General features: G+C 43.2%; 1 pseudogene; it reads right to left on the bottom strand.

Annotated features, from left to right (window-relative positions):
• Window positions 1-227: 227 nt before the first annotated feature.
• LOC149125745 (succinate dehydrogenase assembly factor 3, mitochondrial pseudogene) lies at window positions 228-585 on the bottom strand (annotated as a pseudogene).
• Between the last annotated feature and the right edge of the window lie 5,606 nt (window positions 586-6,191).

Genomic DNA, 6,191 nt, shown 5'->3' with positions numbered 1-6,191 from the left:
GTTGTTTATTAGGGGTCCTGATCTAAATATTGTATTCAAAACATCAAAAAATAGAAGTGCCAACCACTCTCAAGGCTGAATTAACCAATGTGTAAAACTTCTTATTCTTATTTATTTGAATGGCAGAGAAAACAGAATTTTATGTATTCAGCTTCCTCATCCAGACAACTTTGGCTTTGTAGAGTCAGTAATACTAAACTGCCTGTTGGGTTTCGTGGCTTCTTGCATCAACTCTTGCAACTGTCCAATCTGCTCATCACGAAAGTCATTTAGTTTTTCTTCTGGGAGAAAGGTGCCAAAACATGCTTTTTCAGTTGGATTTTGTCTGTTGTTGTTGGCTTGTTGCCATAACACTGTCGCATACACCTCCCATTCCTGCAGGAAACGCCGGGCCTCGTCAGAACCAACGGCCTTATGCCTCCTAAACTCGTCCTTCACGTACTGGTCGCCCAAGGCTTTGAGGTCCGGGGGCAGCACCCGGTGCAGCTGCAAGATGCGTCTGTACAAGGCTCGGACCTTGCTACCGTGCGACCCGGCCATCGAGCCCGGCGCGCACCGCACGCGGCGCCTGCGCACTCCCAAAGTCTTATGTTAGTGGTTAATGGATTAATGTCAATGGTTGCTGGATTTGGGTAGAGACTCACTGAAATTATGATGTCTGAAGCTGGGGCTTTGGGGAAATGATCGGGTTGGATTAGGGTGCTGGGATGGAGCCCCTGTGATCAAATCAAGACAGCATTCTGCCGGTGCTGCGGCTCACTAGGCTAGTCCTCCACCTGCAGTGCCAGCACACCAGGTTCTAGTCCCGGTTGGAGAGCCAGATTCTGTCCTGGTTGCTCCTCTTCTGGTCCAGCTCTCTGCTGTGGCCCGAGAGTGCAGTGGAGGATGGCCCAACTCCTTGGGCCCTGCACCTGCATGGGAGACCAGGAGAAAGCACCTGGCTCCTGGCTTCGGATTAGCGCAGTGCGCCGGCTGCAACGCACTGGCTGTGGCTTGAGGGGTGAACCAACGGAAAAAGGAAGACCTTTCTCTCTGTCTCTCTCTCTCTCTCTCTCTCTCACTGTCCAACTCTGCCTGTCAAAAAAATTAAATAAAAATAAATAAATAAAGACAGCATCCTAAAGAGAGATCACATAGAGTAGCCAGTGCTGCTGTGGCATAGTAGGTTAAGCCTCTGCCTGTGGAACCTGCATCCCATATGGGCACCAGTTCAAGTCCTGGCTGCTCCACTTCCAATCCACTTCCCTGCTGATGACCTGGGAAAGCAGTGGAAGATGGCCCAAGTACTTGGACTCCTGTGCTGGTATGGGAGACCAGAAGAAGCTCCTGGGTCCTGGATTTGGATTGGCTCAGTTCAGGTTGTTGTGGACATTTGGGGAGTGAACCAGTGAATGAAGACCTCTCTCTCTACCTCTCCCTCTCTGTCTGTAACTATGTATCTCAAATCTTTAAAGAGAGAGAAGGAGAGATCACATGGAAGATAGAAGAACACACTCCCTGTTTGCTTCCTGATACACCATGAGAGTGCTCCTCTGTACACACCCTGCCATTGCCTCACCAGATGCTAAACTGATGGGGCCACCAATCCTTCCCTCCTGTATTACCCCTCTCAGTTACAAACAGCCAAACAACACCGAGTCAGATGGATGCAATATTGCAGGCTTTTAGATGGAGGAAGAGGCCACAAGCCAAAGGGTCTTCATGAGCCAAAGGACCACAGCATGCCTGTATCCACAAAAAGGGAAAGGAGAGCAAATAGATCTTCCCCTAGAGCCTCCTGTAAGGAATGCAGCTCTGCCACCAGCTTGATTTTAGCCCAATAAGATCCTCCCCAGATTGTAACCTACAGAGTTGTAAGATGATAAATTTGTGCTGTTGGCACTGAGTTTGTGGTGGTTCATCCTTTCAGGAATCAAAAGCAAATAGATCACCTTTATACCCTCATCCAAGTCACCATTCTCCAGCCAACTCCATAACTCTTTAAAAATGAGCCTTTTTCCTCTTCTCTTCTGGCTGCCTCCCCCCAACCACATACACACCAATCCCATGCTTTGTGCTAGACAGGCATGAGCAAACATTTGCTAAATCAATGGGTAAGTTCCTTTATTAACCAAGATTTCAGAATACCGTAGATCCTAGCTTCTAGAATGTAGTTAACACCAAAATGATTCAGAACAGTCTAGGATGTTTCTCTGATGATTCAGAAGATCTGTCATTTTATGGCAACTCACAGGTATTAAGGATGGAATCCAGTGTGTGAACAAAGGCACCCATTGACCCCATTGACTCCCCAGAATTCTGAACAGTCTTGGGAATCTAAGAACAGAAGGTTCTTGCTGACCCTGGGCAGGGAAAGCAACATCCCACTGAGCTTAGGAGTTGACAGTCTCGTCCCAGCTCTACCATTTTTTGGCTCTGGGGCCTTGCGTAAGTTTCTAGTTCTTGGATAAAATGAGTGTCTTAGACAATATTATCTCCAGTCCTTTCTGATGTCAGCTTTTCTAGCAACTCCTTTGTGGCATCTGCCAGAAACTCCTGGCATTCTATAAACACTCAAGAAATTGGACTTGCAAACTGGACCTTTTGTTGATAACTGACATATCTGGGTTTCAGTGTTGTCTCCTGATGATAGATTGTAGGAAAATACACAGTCTTGCGGGGAAATGCGGCCTTGTAACTTAGCTTCTCATCCCACGGAGGAGTCCTATACATTGGAAGGAGGAGCTGTAGGACTCAGGGAGTCATGGGCATACATGTGCAGTACAGAGAGAGCCACCGTGAGCAGAAGGCGGGGGCATATCCATGAAGGCTGTGGAAAAGGATGAAGCTGCAGAACTTGGTCTAAATCTTTGCTCTGCTTCTCATTCTGGTCAAATCACTTCCAGTCTCTCTCTCTCTTTTTAATTATAAAAGATATAATTCCAAAAAAAGGGTTTCAAACACCTATGTACCATCTGGACAATAATAACAAAGTGAAAATCCATGCACTCACATCCTATTTGGAAAACAGAAAAGATTCCCACATCCTTTCCCTGTGTTTCACACTCTCTCCCATCAGCCACATCCCATCCCAAGGCAACCACCACCCTCAGTTTGCTTTGAATCATTCCTTAGACCTTCTCCATTGTTTTATCACCTTTATATGGATCTTCAGCAAAATATTATTATGCATCTCTGTTATTAATTTTATATAAATAGAATCACACAAAGTAGGCTTTCAGAAAGTTCATGGAACATGCGTATTATGAATGAACTATGTGTTGTTTTCAAGTCTTTTACATCAAAGTAAACTTAAGCTTTAATTCCATTTTTCTAAGAACTTTTTGAGGTAGCCTTGTACTATAGGTCTTTGTCTATGACTGCCTTCTTTTAGTCAACAATGATTCTCAAATTCATCATAGACAATATATTGAGTAGTAATAAACTTGTTTTTACTGCCACATAGCTTTCCAATGTGTAAGTTTAACACAATTTCTCTTCCTGTTATGCGGTGGATAGACACTTTGGATAAGTCTGTTGTCTCTGCTGTTGTGGAAAATGATGCCATGAATACTTCTGCACATATTTTATGTACACCAGAGTTTCTTGAGAGTATACTCAGAACAGAATTGTTGGGTCATAGAGTAGGTGTATATATCTTCAACTTTGATAGACAACTCCAGTCTTCCAGAATGTTGTACAAATTCACATTCCCAACAGAAGTAGATTCACTCTACAGCCCCACCAGTATTTGGTATTGCTGACTTTTTCATTTTTGGCAATCTGGTCAGTTTATTGTATATCTCACTGCAGTTTTACTTACAACTTTATAATTATCAGTGAAGTAGAATATATTTTCTTTTTAAAAATAATTATTTATTTATTTGAAAGACAGTTACAGAGAGAGAAGGAGAGAGAGAGAGAGAGAGAGAGAGAGATCTTCCATCCACTGGCTCATTCCTCAAATGACCACAACAACCGGGGCTGGGCCAGGCCCAGGAACCAGGAGCTTCTTCTGGGTCTCCCACGTGGGTGCAGGGGCCCAAGGACTTGCAACATCTTCCACTGCTTTTCCAGGTGTACTAGCAGGGTGCTTGATCAGAAGTGGAGCAGCTGGGATTTGAACCAGCATCCATAAGGATACTGGCGCTGCAGACTGCAGCTTAAACCACTACACCACAGCGCTGGCCCTGAGTATCGTTTCCTGTGTTTATTCCATTCATGTTTCCTCTTCGGGAAAGCACCCACATGTGTCTTTTGCTCACTGCCCTCTTATAAATGCATTATTCCTACACATTGACCATCATCCCTTATCCATCCTGGATGTCAGTCGTATTGGTGATGTATGTAGCAGAGGTCTCTTCTCCCACGGGTTGACTCAGCTTTCCACTCTAGGGTCTTATGAGGAACAAGTTCTCAGCTCTAATGCAGTCACATTTGTTAGCCTTTTTCTTCATAGTGTACATGTTTCAAGACCTCAAGGTTATAAAGCTATCCTCGTGTGTTGTGTTCTAAAATTTGTCCAGTTTCTTCCCTTCATTTTTAGATTTTTAATTCACATGGTATTTTTGTTTGCACAGATGGTGAAGCAAGAACCAAATTCCTTTTCTTCAGTAACGATAACCAGTTTTCCCAGCAGGATCAGTTAACTATTCCATTCTTTCTCCGAAGATCACCAGTGTCCACTCAATCAAGCATCAAATTTCTATGCACTCACGATTCCTTTCGGGGCTCTCTTCTGTCCCATGTCCTCTGTATATCATTACTCTGAAGCTTTGTGAAAGTCCCCCTGCTGCTGCTTCCTTAAAAGGCTGTTGGTCCTTTGTTACTCCATGTAAATGTAAGTGTTGCCTTGTCAGTTCCAACTTTGCTGAAGATTGAAATGAAATTGCCTTGAAAGCTCATTTGGAGGGGCTGGGCTTGTGGCATAATGGGCTAAGCCTCCGCCTGTGGTGCCAGCATCCCATATGGGTGCCAGTTCTATTCCTGGCTGCTCCTCTTCCAATCCAGCTCTCTGCTATGGCCTGGGAAAGTAGTAGAAGAAGGCCCAAGTGTTTGTGCCCCTGCACCTGCATGGGAGACCCAGAAGAAGCTCCTGGCTCCTGGCTTCAGATCAGCCCAGCTCCAGCCATTGCAGCCATTTGGGGAGTGAACCAGTGGATGGAAGACCTTTCTCTCTCTCTCTTTGCCTCTCTGTAACTCTGCCTCAAATAAATAAATAAATCTTTTTTTAAAAAAAAAAAAAAGGTCAGTTTGATGGATTTCTATCTTTATAAAAAGTATTAAATATTTTGTTCAAGAACATGATACATTTTATTTAGATCTTAATCTGACATATATTAGTAAAATTCTATAATTTTCTCCATAAAAAACTTTCATAGTTTATTTTACATTCACTCTTGATACTTTAATGTTTTTGCTGCTCATGTGAATGATTTATTTTAAATTAAAATTCTCAACTGATTGATAACAGTACATAAAAATTGAATTGACTTTTGTATATCAATTTTGTATCCAGCAACCCTCCTAAAGCCCCATTTTTATTCTAATATTTTATCTAAAGTTTCTTTTGAGTTCTTGACACAGTTAAACACAGATAAACACTGTCTGTTTCTTGTCACCTAATCTTTATACTTCATATTCAATTTTAAAAAATAAATCCTGGCTTGAAGCTAGAAGATGAAGTAAATAAACCATTATTCCCATGTTTGCAAATAAGGAAACTGAGCCTCAGAGAAGTCAACTCACTTGCCTAAGAAATAGACAAAGTTAGGACTCAATGCTCCGTTCAGCCATTTCAAAATCCAAATTATCATCCTCCACACTGTAGATTGCTTTCTTCTTCCCCAAAATGCAAATATTTCTACATTTTTAAAGATTTATTTATTTATTTATTTGAAAGTCAGAGTTACACAGAGAGAGAGAGAGGTCTTCCATCCACTAGTTTACTCTCCAATTTGTCACAACGGCTGGAGCTGCGCCAATCCAAAGCCAAGAGCCAGGAGCTTCCTCCAGGTCTCCCACACAGATTTGGAGCCCAAGGACTTGGGCCATCCTCTACTGCCTTCCCAGGCCACAGCAGAGAGCTGGATCAGAGGTAAAGCAGCCGGGTCTCAAACCAGCACCCATATGGGATGCTGGCACTGCAAGCAGCAACTATGCGGCAGCTCTGGGCCTTCCTACATTTGATTTGAGTAAATCTTGACACATAA

The sequence above is a fragment of the Oryctolagus cuniculus genome, chromosome 7 (assembly GCF_051225735.1).
Source record: "Oryctolagus cuniculus isolate XC-2025 breed Fujian yellow rabbit chromosome 7, ASM5122573v1, whole genome shotgun sequence".
NCBI classification, from domain to species: domain Eukaryota; kingdom Metazoa; phylum Chordata; class Mammalia; order Lagomorpha; family Leporidae; genus Oryctolagus; species Oryctolagus cuniculus.
The sequence above is the reverse complement of the archived record's forward strand: the minus strand, read 5'-3'. Positions and strand labels throughout refer to the sequence as shown.